This window comes from Neomonachus schauinslandi, chromosome 8 (genome assembly GCF_002201575.2).
Source record: "Neomonachus schauinslandi chromosome 8, ASM220157v2, whole genome shotgun sequence".
In the NCBI taxonomy this organism is placed as follows: Eukaryota; Metazoa; Chordata; class Mammalia; order Carnivora; family Phocidae; genus Neomonachus; species Neomonachus schauinslandi.
Window position 1 is genome coordinate 98,657,306 of NC_058410.1, and position 19,443 is coordinate 98,676,748.

Sequence of the window (19,443 nt, forward strand, 5' to 3'; positions counted from 1 at the left end):
GTGTGTGTGTGTGTGTGTAGTTCCCCCAGCTTAGAGTAACGTTAAAGAAGTTGGTAAGCATTTAAAGGATATAGTCTACTACTCAGTGTCCTTATGTTTCTCTTCCTGCTGCAGGCATTGACCAGCCACTCATGTATGGGTGACCCCTCTGCAGGTCATTCTCCCCTAAGGGTGTCACTGCCATACATGCTGAGATCTGTGATGGCCCAGATTCACCAGGACAAAAAAAAAAAAAATACACCCTTCATTATCTATATACTTCACTCAAAGAGAGAAGTCTGTTTACATTTAATTTTGCCATTGAAATAATTAAGATAGTTTGTAAACCTTAGAGAACTATGTCCTATCTTGGAAAATCTTATGCTACCTTATTCCTTATCTCTCCTGGATAAATGAAGTATCAATATGAAAAGATAGTTGTCAAAAAAGACAATTTGATAAGAGTTGCTGGAATGGGGTCTCTCCTGTGCCCCTTAGCAAATAACTTAGGGTAAGTGTTGAGCTGCTTGTTTGATCTGTAAAATGGGGGTACTCACTGCCTGGAGGGAGGCTTGTGAGACATAACCGAGAGCAAGTGATAAGTGCCTGCCAGCACGGAAATACTCCATGATACTTCCATTATTACTGCAAATTCCAAGTTTCACAAAAACAAAATGTTTCATTCTGATGTGTTACAAAAAACATCCTTTGGTCAAAGCCATTTAAAACAATATCGCCCTTGCTGAGTTCCTGAATTTTGTTCTTTTCCCTGCCTTTCCACTTCCTGATGGTTCCTGTCCTCTGGTCAGTGTGGCTCTGACTCAAGTGCTTCTCACAGGGATGACCCTTACCCTAGCTCATGGCACTGGGTTCCTCAGCCTTCTTCCAGGGACTGGGATCTGCTCGGTGTGGGCAGTGTTACATCCGTCCTCACAACAGCCCTGTGAGGTATGGTCGTTAGGAAAACAGGACGAAGGTCACGAGGAGAAAGCCTCACAGAAACCAAATAGGTTATGCCCTTCTCATTTTTCCTGAGTTTTCAAACTGGTCTTAATGATTCCAGACTTCCCGCGGTCAGGGTTCCCCAAAGGGTTTGCTCAGTGGAATAAGGCAGGTGTGAGTCACCTGTGTGCTGGCCGCCTCACTCTGTCCTGGCAAGAGCTCTGTGGGAGTTCCCCGCCTCCCCTGCCATGGTCGCTCCCCTCTCCCAGGAGCCAGGTCTTACCACTTGAGCTTCAGAGTAGGGAAGAGGGGAGGTGGAGTGCTGTGCACAGGTCGCACAGGAAATCTCTGCAGAGAGCCCAGATTTGGCAGAGGAAATGAGCCCTGCACTGGGAAGCAAGGGTGCTGCCTTCGAGTTCCTTTTCTGACCTACTGTGGCTGAGTTAGCGAGCCAGGCTGGGCAAGTTACTTCCTTAGAGGGAAATGACTTGGTTTCTTTATCTGGAAAGGGAGGTGGTTGAAATAGGCGATCTGAGGTCCCTTCTGGTAATGCTTATGACTCTTAGCACTCAGTGTCCGTTCTACCCACAAGACACGTTATAGGCCCTGGCACCACTTGGAGGCAGGTTGGAATGAGTCTCCTAGCATCTTGTTAAATATCCTTTTTGAGGGTAGTGATTTTGGGGCTTCTCTATTTTGTGGGTAGAGCTCTGGGATGTTTCCATTTATCTCAAGGGGTTTTATTTAATTCCTAGAAAAATTTTAGAATAAAATTTGTTTTTGTTTAACTTCATTTTAATTTGCTGAACTATAAAGCTAGTTCACTTTCTTTGTCAGGTCTGATGCCTCAGGATTGAATGCTGGTTTCTCTCTGGTCCGTTATTAACCAGCATGTAATCCTAGCTCATTCTCTTCAGTCTTTCCTCAAGGGAAAGAATTAAGATTCTAAATTCTTTTCTGAAATATTTTTACTATTAAACCCTGAGTATGTTCCCACAGCCTGTAGGAGGATATTAACCTCTGCTGAGATCTACTGTTCTGATAATCGTTCTCCCAGCAGGTACTTTTGCTAGCAAGCTAAGCCTTCCTATCTTTAAGTACCAACATTTAGCCTTGACATAGAAAGGTTGGCTCATGCCATCTTACGTATGTGTGCTACTATTCTATTAATGTAAGTGGATGGAGTCCTGAATGAGAGCTGTAATAAAGTTGGATGAGATCTCCAAAAATGTAGCCTAAAGTTGGAGTTGAACTATGTGCATAGTTCTTTTTTTTTTTTTTTAAAGATTTTATTTATTTGACAGAGAGAGACAGCGAGAGAGGGAACACAAGCAGGGGGAGTGGGAGAGGGAGAAGCAGGCTTCCCACCGAGCAGAGAGCCTGATGCAGGGCTCCATCCCAGGACCCTGGGATCATGACCAGAGCCGAAGGCAGACGCTTAACGACTGAACCACCCAGGCGACCCCACAGTTCTGTTTTTTTAAAATGTTACTGTGACTAATAAAACATAATGGACAAAATAGAGAACAAAAATTATTTTACCACCTTACTATAACTATTATAATTTATTCTTGATGAACTTTAAAACCAGTTTTGAAAGTGACACCCCACAATATACCAGCGGTACCAGGGCACTTGAGAGTGAGATTAACAAATAATTGTAGGGATTTAGGGAGTAAGAATGTTTTGAAACTTTGAATTGAAAGCCAGAGTTCTGAAAATCCTGCAGAAGTAGTGAAAGTACATGTCACATTTAACTCGAATGGATGATAAAACACTTAACAAATTAGAATTAACAGAGGGATGCTGTATACAGGTTCCGAGCTCCCAAGCAAACTAACTCCCAGAGACAGCAACTCCATGTACTTAGTGATTGGGGCAGGGGAGAAGAGCTGGCCTTACTAATAGTGATCATTTGTTAAGAGCTTATAATATATATACTAAGTGCCACGTCAATCATCTCATTAAATCTTCCCTACCGTCCTCTGAAATGCATTTTACTCTCCCAATTTTTCTGAAGAGGGAGTAGGCTTGGAGAGGTCAGAGAATTAGCTCAGGGCCTCCTAGCTAGTAGCCTGTAGAGTCCAGATTCAAATTCAGGGCCATCTTGGTTCTTAACTACTATAGTCTAACCATGATATCGTGTTGCTGCCTTCAAAGGGCCGAGACTGCTCTAGGGAGCTGGAGTCGGTCACAGCTACGTCTATGAGTGGAGCTGGTGTGACAGCCCGGGCACCCAGGGTGGAGAGATGAAATTGAAGACCTTCCACCATCGGTGATGCTCTTGGCAATCTGCCCTTGGAAGCCTGTTTGGCAATGACTGGTATTTGCTATTTCATACCATCTCACAAAGTTTGTGCTAGGGTGGGCCCTACAGTTACCAGGAAACTACCATTCTGGAACCTGTTTAAAAATTTTTTAACTAAAACAAGTGTAATTTTTTCTTATTGTAAAAACAGAATCTTTTCATTAGAGAAACCCTAGAAAATAGCCATAAGAAGTAAATAGGAGCGCCTGTAATCTAGTCACCCAGAGAAAATATACCTTGGATTTCTTTTTTTTTTCCAGGTAAGTCTCTATATATTCCTGTATAGTTGGGCATTTATTGTTATTAATTTTTCATGATTATAAATAATACTCTGTTGAGCAGCCCTGTTGCCGAATTTTTATGTCCATACTTATTTACTTCCTTAGGATGATTTTCTAGAAGTGTAATTGTTGGGTCAAAATATGAACATTATTAAAGTTTTAGGTATGTTTCACTAAGTTACCAATTTATAGCCCCACACGTATGTATGAGGGATGCCCTTTGTCTGACATCCTTGCTGACATTGGATATCTTGCTCACCCCCACCCACACCTTTTTTAAATTGCCAAATTTACTCTGGATTTGAAATTAATTTTTTGATCTCATACTATGTACTTCCCATATAATACCTTCCGTAGTAGTTGCAATTCAGACTTACGGAATTGCTTTAAAAATTCTATCATTACAAACAGCAAGTGCAGAGAAAGCAACTTCCCACAGCTATATAATCTTCGAGAACTGGAGATGAAAAGTTGGTAGAGCAAGGCATCTTAAGAGCTGTCACCGAAACCATCTGGCCTGCTCTTGTTTCCATTTATCTGGTTCACAGCCAGAAAAACGTGTGTAAGACAATGTGTAAAGCCTAGAAAGGGTTCAGAATAAAACAAGTCGAAGGCTGGTTTTATTTCTCCTCATCTTCAGAGAACAGGCAGAGTCACTCAAGTGTCCTGACCCCAGTCCAGACATTACTAAGAAAATGCTGCTCACTCTTCAAGTCTGATCCTCTGACAACTGCTCTCCTTTCCCCATGCCCTGGGTATCTTTGTTGTAAATTTTTCTCCAGCCTGCATCTGCATTACCTCTCTGGGCTTGGGGTCAGAAGCCCTGTTTTGAACTGCAAACTCTATTATTTGATAGCTGCGTGGCTTTGGACAGTTGCCACATACTTTTTAGGTCTCAATTTCTTAACTTGTGAAACGGAGAGATTTATCATCTCTTTCTCATGTAATTGTCTTGAGAGGCAAATAAAATCAAGTATATGAAAATGCTTTGTGAGCTGTATGGCTTTCCCTACCATGTAAGGCTATTAATATTAGAATCACTTTCCTTCCTTGATAGCACTTTGTTAAAGAGAAAAATGGCCCTGGAAGAGTTGGAGAGAAGGGCCCCTTTATTTGAAGATGGATATTGGAGGGAGTAGGAGGCCTCGGTCCAAACCGGGCTCCTCCCCCAGAGGTGGTCTGTGGGAAAGCCATCCAACCTCCATCATCAGCTAAGGGGGTTACTTCTGAAGACCTGTGCAGCTCCTGAAATCTGCGATGGAGGCCAACAGCAAAGGTAAAGAGGAGCCTCCCTGCCTTAATGGCTATTGTGAGTTGGGGGCCAGGTGAAGGGGTGCTCTGGACACATGCATTTGTAGAGTATGAGAGGTGTCATGGAGTAAGAAAGTCAGCAGTGGTGTTCTCTGCATTATTTGCTTAGCATAAAACCTGGGTAATGGGCATAAACATGCAATCTACGGGAAGCTTTCTCTCCAGCTTAAATAAGTACGCCTGTCTGCATGTCCAAGAACCTTCTCAGCGTCTATGTTTTTTCCCTGATATCTTTCCCCATCCACTATCTTCTGATCTCCTCTCGGGTCAAATGCAGCAGAGGGAGCGGCGGAACAAGCCTGCTAACCGAGGAGTACTTGCTCTCTGCTCCCACGGGCTCCGCTTTTCCTTCCCACGTCTCTTCCCCTCTGCTTTCCTCCAACTCCATCCTTCTCCCTCGTGTCCCCTGAAGTCCCTTACCTCCGCAACGATGAACCGCCCCTTGCAGGAAACCCATTTCATCCTGCCACTCTACAGTGTTGCTACGCAAATGAGGGGAGCCCCGAGAGTCATCATTGTGAATCAGTCCCATGGCAGGAGTGAAAGTAACACATTTCTCAGAAGGGTGGTTGTTCCGGTGCTCTTTCTCTGGTCTTCCCCCCACCCCCAAGTTATTCTCTTCTTAACCTGGATCTTTGTGGGAAACATACTTAGAATTTTTAGCATTTGGAGTCATGTGATTGTTTTCCATAGAAAGAGGAAAAAACTGAAGAAAAGGGCAGAAGATACATAACTGTATCCACCCACGTGTGCACACTCATAAATACCCCTACTCCCAAGACTGAGATTGTGGGTATGTTTAATTAAAATATCAATACTTTTTTTTTTTTTTTTTTTGGTTTTCATAGGATCCCAAAGTTGAAGAGACCTTGAAGGAGGTCCAGTCTAAAGAGCCCCCTGATATATGATTGCCCTCTGGAATGTCATACCTGATATTCCCCAACATCTTGGTGTGACCTTCTGGTGACAGTCTAATCTCTCTCCATTTTACAAAACTTCCAAATACTTGAAAACAATATTATGTGTCTGTAAGTTTTCTCTTGTTCAAAATAACCCTCTTTAAAAATTTTTGGTCAGCCCATCTGATCTTTTAGGAATTGAAAGTAATGTAGGGGAGGAAAAACTTTCTCCTGCACCCTTTTAGGTTCTGTACCCAGGCCCTGTAAATTAAACTGACAAAAGACAGATTAACGGGAGAAAGGGTTTATTATGTATGCATATGGAGGCCTTCATAGAAGAGATATGAAGTACCAAAGAAGTAGTTAGACGCGGGGACTCATATTCTATTTTAACAAAGAGTGATAAACTATGGAGAAGAAACTAGACAAAGGGTTGGACTTCTGGGGGAAGTAAATTGTGGGAAGGTAGATATATGGGGAAACTAATAAAAGATAAGGATATTTAGTAGGATTTGTTATGCGGACTCCAGTCGGGACTTCACCATTGATAAGAGTTGCCTCCCATGATTAAGAGTTATCCTCCTCTTCCTAATAATGGGAGAGGGAGACAACTTTACAAAGGGAAATAGGGAAATTTATGCCATGCTTTTAGACAGAAAGATCGGGGTGGGGGGCAGAGAGCTTTTCCTGCATATTTTATGGTGGCATACTCTGATCCCCTTCATCAGCGAGAAACTTGGTGGAAGAAGCAATAAACTAGTGTCAACATCAAATTAAATCAAGTGAATAAATATTTACATAGAGTACTAGCTATGAATAGGATATTTTGCTAGGGGTGTGGGAGTGGTGGGAACATAAAGCAGAAGTCACAGTTGTCTCCTTTAAAGAGTGTAAGATCCAGAGAACACATTAGGAATAAGCACTTGAAAACTTAAAAAGCCAAAGCACATACAAATAGCTGTTCAAGTGGACAGTAGAAAAGTTGTCTCTACGTAAATGCTGAGTGAAATGCCATGAGAGTAAGTTGAGAGATCAGAAAAGGGAAAGATACAGGTGGGTTGCCAGTCAGAGGAGATAGATTTTGAGGAAGAGGCTAAGAATTTGTGGTGAACCTAAATGAGCAGAAAGAACCGAAAGGGCCAGTCCAGGGAAAAGGACCTGGCCCAGAGAGAGCAAGGGCTCAGAAATATAAAACATTTTGTGGAGCAGAAGCTGAAAAATGAGTTTCCCTCATGTGGCAAGTCTGGGAAAGTGACTTTCTTTAATGAAGTGGGCTGGGGCCACGCATTAGACTTGGGCCAGTGTCCAGGGAATTGGCAATTTAACCTAGAGGCAAGAATGGAGTGCAAGGTCATCTTCCTAGGGCTAGACTTGCCATCCCAAGTCACCACCCCAGAACTTTGCTGATTGTCAGTATGACAACAGCGGGGAAGTCCAGGAGCAAATGTTACTGATCCCTGGTTCCTGTATGACCCTGGTAGAAACAAGCTCGGGAGAAATTTTAGTGGGAGGAAGCCAGGAAAATTCGACAGCATTTGACAGACACTCACTTGGGCTTTCCCCAGGCATCGGCACTCGGGTCTTATGTTGACTAATTCAATCCACCTTGATGCAGGAAATGAGCTTGGCTGCTGAGTAAGTGAAAGTCTGCACGAAGCCTGAGTTGCCTTCAGCTAGCCTGTGGGTAGCTCGGTTAGGCCACCCCAAGGCAGCTGTTGCTGAATTATGGCATGGAACAGCCTCACTGTCCTATTATTCTCTTCATCCTGCCCCCACCAAGGAGCCTTATGGTTCTTAGCTACGAGGGCGGACAAATTTGAGATTTAAGGCTCAGGCTTTCTTGTCCCAATCACTTTTCCAGGGCACTTGACTCTCCATTTCTGTTTCAGAGAATGTAATGCGTTGAGTGAGCCCCACTGTGATTTTACGGGAAGTCTCATACTTTTTAAATGTTCCGTAAAAGGGCGCCTGGGTGGCTCAGTCGTTAGGCGTCTGCCTTCGGCTCAGGTCATGATCCCAGGGTCCTGGGATCGAGCCCCACATCGGGTTCCCTCCTCGGCGGGAAGCCTGCTCTCCCTCTCCCACTCCCGCTGCTTGTGTTCCTGCTCTCGCTATCTCTGTCTCTGTCAAATAAATAATAAATAAAATCTTTAAAAAAAAAAAAAAGTTCCGTAAAGCAGTGCATCCCAGACTTTCATGCGATGGGAGACTCGTGAAAATGCAGAGTCCGATTCAATAGGTTTGGGGTGGGGCCAGAGATTCTACATTTATTTTTGCATATATTTTCAGGCGCTTTTCTGTGAGTGTACATTTACACATACACACATATATACCCGTATGCGTATACATAGTATGTATGTATCTATACATACAGAGTAAGGTCATGCATTATATGAACTGTTTCTTGATATTTTCAACAAATGTTACAACAGAGCTATTTTTAAAGTTATTGAATTTTCTTGGAAAACAATTTCTAATGGCCATAAAAATTCTATTGTTCTGTATGCTGACATAACCATTACTCTATTGTTGGAAATCTAGGGCATTTTCAGTTTTCCCACCGAAATATCCTTGTATATGGATATTTGAGTGCATCTCTATTTCTTTAGAACAATTCCCAGGGGTGGACCTTTTTTTTAGGTTTTGTTCGATATTATTAAATGACCTACACAAAATTCTACCCAAACCACCCCTAGCTGTAATACCTGAAAGCCCCTTTTCCCTATTCTCCTATTCATATTGCATGCTTAAAAATCAATGCCTATTTGGGACGCCTGGGTGGCTCAGTTGGTTAAATGTCTGCCTTCGGCTCAGGTCATGATCCCAGGGTCCTGGGATAGAGTCCTGCGTCGGGTTCCCTGCTCAGTGAGGAGCCTGCTTCTCCTTCTGCCTGCCGCTCCCCTTGCTTGCGTGCTCTTTCTGATTGATAAATCAAATCAATCAATCAATCAAATCTTTAAAAAAAATCTATGCCAATTTGATAGGCTAAATATGCTATCTTAGTTTAAATTGTATTACTTTGATTACTCTTGAGGTTAAACTGTTTTTTCATATATTTTCTATTTTAATTTCTTTTAGTGTCCACTGTTTCCTTTTTCTTTTTAATTGAGATATAACTGATAGATGACATTATATTCAAGTGTACGATTTGATATTTTTATACATTGCAAAATGATTACCACAGTAAGTCTAGTTAATATCTGTCAACCGAGAGTCTACCTTTTTTTTTTTTTTTTATAAGATTTATTTATTATTTGGGAGAGAAAGCGTGCAGGGATGAGGGGCAGAGGGAGAGGGAGAGAGAGAATTTCAAGCAGATTCCCTGCTGACCGCAGAGCCTGATGCAGGGCTTGATCCCGAGATCCCAACGTGAGCAAAAACCAAGAGTCAGAAGCACAACCAACGGAGCCAACAAGTTCCCAGGGTCATACTGAACAGCAAGGCCCCCTGGATGGTGGGGGCATGGGTGCGGTGCTTACTTTCTCACTGCAAATGTTTGCTTGTTCCACTCCTGCTGCCTCTGTTTCTGAGGCTGCTGTGTCCTCCCTCCACCTCGCTTTGCAGCTATGTCGACATCGTGGGACTCTGTGTGTAAACAATTTTAGACCTGGAATCGATGGAAGAGAATTAAAGCACAATGTCAGCATAGAAATTCTTTAAAGACTAGGCTCATGACTCTTTAAAGTTCCCCTGCTCTGTCAGCTACCGCACTTTCTCACTGGCATCCCTCATTTCTCTTCCCACCGGGGATAACTCAGATTCCTGTTATTTGTATGTGTAGCGCCTTCCTCTTAGCTTCTACCCTGGAAGAACAGCATTTTCCTCTCTGTATTTACCATGGATAGAGAAAGGCTCTTATCATTGCACTTCCCAAAAGGCCCACGGTAAGTTCTCTCCAAAACAGAGGTACCATCTGGTCTGACATAAAATTCATGGCACTCCTGGGTGGAGGAAACTGTCCTGGTGATTTCTTTCCTTTTTTGGACAGTACTTTTATTTTTCTTCTTACCCATGTTAGTTTAGGTGCCCAGCACAGTGACTGGCACAGAGTGGGCATTTAATAAATGGTGTTTTTGTTAACAAGGAGATAAAGCTCTGGTGCAAAAGGTTTCCACAGTCCAGAGAATAGATTCAGAATTGAGGGGTCCCTCATTTGATCTGGAACTTTCTGCAGTGACCTCAACCCTGTCACACCCAGGATTCTCACATGGCACCCTGGGGAAACACCTTTGCTAAGTCTTTATCTTCCCCTTTACATTTCTTCTTTGTCAGCTTTTGTCTCCAGTCTTCTTCCTTCATATCTCTTCACTGCAGCTCTTCACACAGATTCATTTTTTCGTCAGATGATCAGGAATTGTACTCTGTTTTAGACAGAGGGAACACATAGAGAGATATTGAGACACTTATAAAGAGAAGGGAAGGGAGGGGTTTTCTGTGTTTTTTATCCCTGTTGAGCTAAGCCCCACGTAATTCTTATGCCCACAAACATCAGCATTTGAGAATCCTGACACAATATTTTCATTGACAAATGATCATTATAATAAGCTCTTTCTAGTGGTTAAATCACAAGTAAAGTTGTTTTGTTCTTGAAAATTTTTTCACAGTGAAAATGTGTTCAACTTAAGAAAAGGGGGGGTGTTGGTTGCTATGGAGTGTGATTTTTCTGGAGATTCTGGAAAGCACACAATGAGTTTGAATTTAGCTTCAAACAAAATAGGTAAAACCGAATTAACGGGCACAAAGAATTCTGGAACTGGAAATGATCTTTTGCATTGAAAGGAGGAAAAAGGATTATGTGGAGTTTGTGGGGTCTGTAGCTTTACATCTGTAACAAATGCAGTCATGTTACCACATGGTTTTCTTCAACAGGGGATAGAAAGGTAAGGTTATAAAAGGGAATGGGACATGGACTTTCTAAATGATCTAGGGGCTAAAATGGCAAATAAGCCATGTATATGATTAGTTTGAATAGCCTAGGCAGAGGAAGAATTTTTATGATTGAGGAGGAGAAGAGCTGTAAGAAGCTTGAAGATGGGCATTAAAAGCCATAATACTTTGAGGCCATTCTGACCCAATTAATGTTTTGTTTTTTTTTTAAATTTATTTATTTGACAGAGAGAGACACAGCGAGAGAGGGAACACAAGCAGGGGGAGTGGGAGAGGGAGAAGCAGGCTCCCCACTGAGCAGGGAGCCTGATGCGGGGCTCCATCCCAGGACCCTGGGATCATGACCCGAGCCAAAGGCAGACGCTTAATGACTGAGCCACCCAGGCGCCCCTGACCCAATGTTCTTAACTTGTATTCAGAAAGATCTGACTAACATAAATAAGTGCTTCAGAAGGGAAATTAGAAAGCAGTGTTTTAATATCATTTGGAGATAAGACTGAGGTTAAAGTAAATTATATACTAATAGCTTGTGTTTAGTGAATAAGACAGTGAATGATAATCTCAGTTTATTTTTTGCATTTAATTCCTTATAAATATTCTTTAGACCTAGTATATGGTAATATCATTTAACTGGCTATTTTGATAAGGAGTCAGAGCTCTGATAAAGAAAATGAAAATAAACAGAAAAGCCTATAAAATTACTTAATGTTTCTATCAGTTATTTTAGACTGGGATAAAACACTTCAATTTGGAAAGAGAAAGAACGGAAGGTGCATAATAGTTTTGGTCTGTAGCAACCTTGAAATCCTGCGTGGTTGACACTGTGGGGATCCCGTAGCCAGGGCATGTGGGATGTTCTTTGATTAGACCCGGATTTTGTTTTTTGAGAGGGGCCCACCTCCCAAGTACTCATGTGGTCCCTGGCTCCACCTCCCGGGAGTTTTCTCCCCCCCGCCCCCCCCAATAATCTCTGGCCGCATCTGAAATAGTGGTGTTTGGTGAATATACCTTCCTTGGGGCCTTACTTCCTGCTCCTAGATGGGTACAGGACTGAGAGCTGGTTTGTGACTAACTTTGAGAACTCTCAAAAACTTAGTGAACTTTTATCTAAGTTGGTCCTTTTCGTGGTATAATTCCCAGAACTCTCTATTTCTTTGCTTTTTCATTCCTGTAAGTCTCTCTCCCTCTCTTGATTTAGGGGTAGATTACTAGAACTATACCCTTACACTCTTTATTCTGAGTCCTCTTACCCAATTAAAAGCATTTACTAGATGCTTCATTTTGATTCTTGCCTGTAGGAAGTTTATTTGGTTGAAAGGTTTTACTCGGCATTTCTCCCTCAAAGGCTTTTTCAATCTATCCTTTGTTTTTGGAGGCTAGAAATAGTTGTTTCTTTTTTTTTTAAGGTTCTGAATTTCTGGACTCTTCATTCTCTTTCATTTTGTTTGTAAACTTGCCAACTCTTGTATTACCTTGTCAAATACAGACAATAGCATCTAACATACACAACTAACCTTCTGTTTTCCAATCTCTCCCTCCACTGCTCTTTTTATACCTCTAGGTTATCGTAGGTAATAATTTTACTAAATGTTTTGCCATTGCATAACATGGTCATCATTAATCTAGCCTACGGTTGCCCTGTCATCGCAGCCTGCTGCCTGGCCATTATTGATCATGCCGCTATTTTAGCCTTTTGCTGTGGTGCTCCTCACTTCTAGGTATCAATTTCTTTCTTTTTTTTTTTTTTAAAGATTTTATTTATTTATTTGATAGAGAGAGACACAGCGAGAGAGGGAGCACAAGCAGGGGGAGTGGGAGAGGGAGAAGCAGGCTTCCCACTGAGCAGGGAGCCCAATGCGGGGCTCAATCCCAGGATCCTGGGATTATGACCTGAGGGCAGACGCCTAATGACTGAGCCACCCAGGCGCCCCTAGGCATCAATTTCTATACCCACACTTATACTGCTAGATTATGACTGCATATCTTGATCAGATGTACCTTTTTTGAGGATAAAATCTCTCTGATGTAAACTAAATGTGTACATTTAACTATCAGTATCCCCACCCTCTCATGCTATTATCTTATTGATTAATATATGCATATTTGCTTTCTTTCCCTAACTAGATTTTAAACTCATTAAGGTAGAGACTATAACTGTACAGTCTATTTCCTGTAAGAGTAGCCCCCAAAACACGTAGCATGGCTCCCAGCACATAGTAGGGCATAAAAAAATCTTGCTAACTTGAATGTTTGACCAGCTCTAATATTTTACCACACGTGAGGCTGTGTGTAACTCGTTCTTGGAACTATGGCATCTTCTGCCATCTTCTTCTGTGGGTTCTTGGACTTGTGTGTAGAGTGTTCTGGTGGTCAGGGAGTTGAATGACAGCTCCATGTGTATTCCTGAGACTCCGAAAGGTGGTAACAGCTTGGATCATGGGTGGTACATGGGTAGTCATGAAGGGCTTCCACCATAACCAGCTGTGTGTTAATCATATATTCATTATTGTGTCCCTAGTATTGGCACATAATTTACAGTGTAAGAGGTGCTTACTAAATGTTAGATGAAATGATGATCTGGACCTGTTGATTCAGTTCGAACTTAGCAATAGCTGGTTACTAGTTTGACATCCTGATGAGGAACTTTTACCCTGATGAGGGAGAACTTTGTGACCGCTGAATGTAAAAAAGGTCAGTTTCCCTCTTACATAAAGGGTCATTTAATTCTCCTCTGCAATGCAGCAAATACTCTTGTATTGAATCAGACACTCTTTGAAGATTTTTTTTATTTATTTTAGAGAGAAACATCAAGAGCGTGAGTAGGAGAGGGGCAGAGGGAGAGGGAGAGAAAATCTCAAGCAGACTTCATGCTGAGCACAGAGCTCGTCTCAGGGCTCAGTCTCATGATCCTGAGATCATGACCTGAGCTGAAATCAAGAGTCGGATGCTCAGCCGACTGAGCCACCCCGAATTAGGCACCCTTAATTCAGAGTGACTTGTTCCTTCTTTCAAGAGAGCTGGTGTAGTCTTCCATGCATTGAGATTTGGCTCTCAAATCTCAATGGAGATGAGACTACTGAAGAAAGCGAGTGACTCAACCCACTCAATTTAATATGCTTTTAAGGATCTTTTACATATATTGCTTTGGTAGCATGACTGATAATTAGCAACTTTGAAAGCATGGCTCTTGATTTTATGTGCTAGCTTCCCTGAGTCTATGAAAGGACATCTCTGGCACGGCCTTAATTCTCTACACAGTGGGCTTAGGGGCTTCAGTCTGGCTGGAAGGGCTCAGCTAGGGCACTTGTCTTGAATCTGTATATGCATGGAAAATGTACAGTTTTAATTTAGGTTTTAGATTTGGGGATATATATTTAGAGAAGGAGGCTGGTAGAGATCACTGGTCAGGAGGAACTAAAGTTACCCTAAGTCCATGAAGCCCTCAGAAAACCCTCCTAAAACATACACACAAGTACTAAATAGATTAGATATGAGCACAGAGGGCACAGAGAAGGGAAAGATGCCTGAGGGGACTATTCAAGGAAGCCTTCTTATAGGAGTTAAACTTCTCATTGATCTGGAGGTATAGCGAAGAATCCACAGGCATGGGGAGGAGAAATATGGATGAAAGGCTCATGAGCACAGAAGCATTTCGATCAGTCTTGGAGGGGCTTCCAGTGAACCCAAGAGCTGCTTCCTTTTCATTTCTTTCATTTAAAGAAAATGGAGGAAAGTTGTTCAAACATGTTGTGATAGAGGAAAATAACTTACTTGCTAGAGTGTGCCCTGCCTTTTTAAAAGAACATGTGTAATTTTCCCTGATCTTACTGGAGACAAAAAAAAAAAGTAACTTACTGTTATTTCAGAAATATCTGTGTATCCCTAGAATACATTAGCAGACATATAGTATGTGCTTAATAGATGTTTGTTGACTTAAATGGAACAGAAAAATTAACTTCCTTTAGGTCATTTAAAATTATGTTAGAGCATTTAAAGGCTCTACTTGCTAATTCATTTTTGTTAAAAAAATTCTCAATCAGAGATGGCCAAGATAACGGTCAATCATATGCTTTATGAAAATGATTATCTATTAAGCATCAGTAGGATTTTAAGCATGGGGTTAAAATAGAATTTGTTCAGGGAGTCTATTAAACTACCTGGGGATATAATTCTGAATCTCTTACTGATGTCATTAATTTCTTTGGTTTTGTTTTCCCATTCATAAAATGGAGGTAAAGATAGTCCTGTCGTTTAACACCAAGGACCCTGTAAGGATAACCTATCTCCCACTTAAATCATGGTTCGTATCGCATGACTGGAAAGTAGAACATATGGTGCGTGACAAGAGTTGTTAGCTATTTGGGAAAGAACAAAAAGATCATGACAGCAATTTGTAATTTGGTTCATCTCTGTAGTAAATTAGTTAAGAATTTTGCCGTAATTTGAGGGCAAGGGCGGGGTGGAAGAAAAGGAAGATTTGGTCCTTTTTCCGTCATCCCCTTTTAGGGTCCCTCTCTGATTCCCCTTCAGGAAGTGGAATAGAAAAAAAAAAAAAACTACATTCGTCAGTAACTCTGGGGTAACCACAACTAAGACAGTAAGGAGGTCAGTTGAAATAAGGACAAGTGATTGCTATAAAACCGACAGGTACTCTCATTGACACAGCACAGGCATATACAGGGTGACACACACACACAGGAGGAATTACTACACAAAGCAGGCAACCAGAGCAAAATGACAATGACCATCCTGCGCAACACGGCCATGGTGAGTAAAAATAATTCCTGTTTCGTAGCCGTCATCCCTAGGATTTCACGAGAGCAGATTTCTAAAGAATTAGGCCTGATTGGCGTCTTTATTGGGAATATTTCTTAAGGACAGACTGACTTTAATTTTGACCCCTGTCTGGTGGAGAAAAAGAACAAATAACTAGAAGTTATAATGGGGTGCAAAACATAGCTCCTCATATGGTGGCTTTTGCATAGGTAGTTGATAGCTTGCTCAACTCTGGTGTCACAGACAGCTGGACATGATCTCCCCTGTGGCCACCATTATAGAGTTAGATCAGTATAAAGCTCCTATCTCATCATGGGGACTTCCAGCCTTTTAGATAGTACACATGTATTTTCACCAAGGAAAGTGGGTCCTCAAAAGCTTTAATGATTCCCTTAAGACTACAAGTCGACAAAGAGTGCTCAGGGTGAAGGAAGTGAAACCACTCAGTATTGAACTTTGGATAGCTCCCAGAGGAGGGAAATTTGCTAGGTCTCAGATAGCTGATTATTTTTGCATTGTCTCATTCCTCACGGAGGAGGAGAGAGATGCTAGTATGATGGAAATCTACCTCTCCTGGGTCTAGAATCTTGCCTGGCATTAGTCAGGTAAAGCCTGGGAAGAATATAATGTAGAGGAGCTTGAAAACAGGGCTTGGGAAATTATACGCCATATTATTGGCTTAAATAAGCCCTCTTTTTTTTTTTTTCCTCCATTTACAAGTCATGTAACTTAAAAGAGCTTGGATTTTGTAAAAGATCATGGCGTATGGTGATGATAATACTATGTTATATTTATGTATTGTTTTAGAGAATACCAGAAATGCAGCAAAGTGCAGTAGTTAGGGAGCATAAGCTTTGGAGTCAGACAGATCTGGCTTCACTACTTACTAAATGTGGGATTTGGGGTAAATTACTTAGCTGCTCTGTGCATAATTATTCCCTTAACTGTATAGGGGAATAATAATGGCATTTCCCTCAGAGGTTTTCTTGGGGGATTAATTGATATCATTGAGAATGACTAAATCTGTCCTCTGAAATGGCTTAGTTTTTAGTTAAATTGGTCATTTTAATATATTAGCCAATAAGGATAGAGAAAGCATTCAATGTGTTAAATATTAATATTAGTAATATTATTATTTTTACCTCTGAAACTCTTGTCAGCCCAGGGAAGTAGATTGGGACTACTTTCTCCATCATATAGATGAAAAACAGCTCAATTAAGCCAAGTGATTTAACATCACTGGGTACTGTACACGTAAGAACTGGGATATGAATCTAGGTTTACCAACCTCAAGTACAGTATGGTTCTCCTTGAGTGGTTCAGAGGCAGGATTTCTGAATTTGAAGCCATTGTGTCTAAACAAATCTGTCGGATAGCTTTGTGCTCTAAAGCCATTTCTATTTCTGGTTTGTTTGAAGTAATCTGTTGGGCCATCTGCTAGAAACATGGTGATTCGAGGGGCATTAGAATAGGATTAGAAGCTGGGAGGTATAGGCAGGTAAGACATATTCGGTAAGCAGTTGAGACAAATTCTTGTGTGCCTAGGAACTGGCCAGGCTCTGGAGCACATTCCTACCCAGGGGTGAGCACACGTCACAGAGAAGTTCAGGAGACAAATACTCAGATGGTGTCAGGTGAACTTGCAGTAGAGTTGGGCTGTCGATGTCCTGACAGTGCCCACCTTCACTGATGTGTTCTCCTGCCTCTGTTTCCTGTTGTACAGAGTAGGAGTGATACCTATTTATCTGCCTCAGAGGTGGCCTATAAGAATTCAAATCTATAAGATGCTCTGAACCTCTCAGAGAAGAAGTGCTGTGTATGTCATTCTTAAGAATCAGCAAGAGCCATATCAAAGCCTCTGGCGCATAACCACTAAAATCTACAGTTTCAGATCAAAAGCTCTGTGGAGCAAACTAGAGTGCTTTGCAGGCATCATCTGATTTCCTGATAAAGAGCTCTGTGACCTCCAACGCTCATGCAATTCTGACACAGCTGCCACATTGCTTACAATGCTTGGCTCCTCCTGTGGGACAAAGCTAAGATTAAACACCACGAGTGGCTATATATTGATAATAATAATGGACTTCAATAGCAACAGTACTGACCACTGACACCTAGGTTTGAGTCCCCAGACTTGCACCAACAGGCTGGCGAACCCAACCAAGTTGTGTTGTTACTTTCCAGGCATGACCCTTTCACCGGTCTCATTGGGATAATTCATACTAGCTCTGCCTACCTCGTGAGGGAGTTGTAAGAATCCAGTATTCAAAGAGATGTGAAAGTGTGTTCTAACATACTCCAAGAATATAAGCAAATATAAGGATTTGTAGGAGGAATTTCCTTAAGAAACCAAAGGAAGTGATTGGTAGGCTTGGGAAGCTAAGAACCCTCTGGTCTAACTAGGCATCTTTTACCTTTTTCGAACTTATTTCATAGCACTTTGTCTAGACAGAAGATGCATGAGGGCAAATTCCACATCTTTCCTGGCCACTGAGCATCCTCAGACAGGTTGACCTACTGGCTGCCTGTGTTGAATCCTTGCCCCGTGCTGACAGTGCTTTTCCTGCCTTATGTGGATCATATCATTTAATCTTTACATTTTCTGGCAGAAGAAATTGGATCACAGCCAGTCAGAGTCCTGAAACTGAGTTATGGACTCAGGACGCCTGACTCTAGAGCATGTGTCCCGAGTCACCACATAAAGAGTCAAGAAAGAGTTGAATGAATGAATGATTGTAGTAGATGAAAGTGGACAAGTGCTGATTATCTGAAGGCAAATCAGCCTACTTCGGGCTTATCAGAGTCAATCTTGCTTTCAACTTCTTTTTAGTATCTGCTACCTTAGTACACGAAATTGACACTGTGACCTTTCTGCGTACTCTCGTCATTTCTTGCCTCCAGCATCTGCAAAATATAAAAAGGAGGTCCTTTAAGCAGACATGTCCAATCACCTCCCCTACCTTAGCCTGTGGAAGGTGTGAGCCTGAACAACACTGAACCCAGAGAATGAAAGCAACTCAGCTTCAGTTCCTGTTCTGCATTATGTTGAGAGTTGGTGATAGGCCTTGTCCATCCCAGTAAGTTTCGGTGGTGACGGTGGGGTGAGCAGAACGTGGTTGCGACAAAGGGAAGCTGGAGAGATTTTTAGCTCTTCTTTTAGGGAGGTCTTCACAGAGCACTTTCTTTGTGCATTCCTGTAACACCAGATAGACCTATATTTCAGTGTAAGTATAAAGAATATATGTTCCAGAGCTTAAGACAAATAGTTTTCATATTCTCTGTTGTTGTGCATCATTAGTGGCCCTGCTTCTTTCAATGAACATGGATAATTGGAACTTTGCTATAGTTGGTTTTGCACAGTGTTTTTCTTAATGCTTTGAATTTGACTGTATTGTTTTGTTCATTCATTCACTCACCTGCTCTTCCATTCATCCAGAAAGTATTTGTGGAACACCTATTCTGTGGTATGTTCTGCAGGAACTTATAATCCAGTAGGTGTCTGACCTGAACAAAAATGATACATTTCCAGACAGTAAAGACATAGCACTTGAGTGCTATGGCTTCAATGCTAGATGGCAAGTGCTTTATGATTTAAGGAAAATGAACATATTTCTAATTGAATGACTAGAGACAGTTCCTGGAGAAGATCACCTCTGGGTGGGGCCTTGATGGAGGGGTAGGCTTCCATCAAGGTAGAGGTGAAGTAGTGTATTCTAGGTGGAGGGATGGCTGGGAGGAAGGATTTTGTGGAGAATTCATGAAATATGAGGTTGGAAATAAAAATAAGAATTATCATTTATTAATCCTTTATTATTAGATAAATTTATGGGCACTTTATAATAGAATATTACATTTAATCTTGTGAATATTATTATAAAGCAAGTATTATAATCCAGCTGGAAAGAAGAGAAACCAGAGGTTCAGTGATGAGGCCAGGTCAAGATTTAAACCCAGTCCCAGATCCTGATACCTTTCTGTCAGACATTGAGGAGCTCTTAGACTCTGGGAGGCTCAATCACCAAGCTAATGAGTTTACTACTCATTTTGGCACCCTGATATC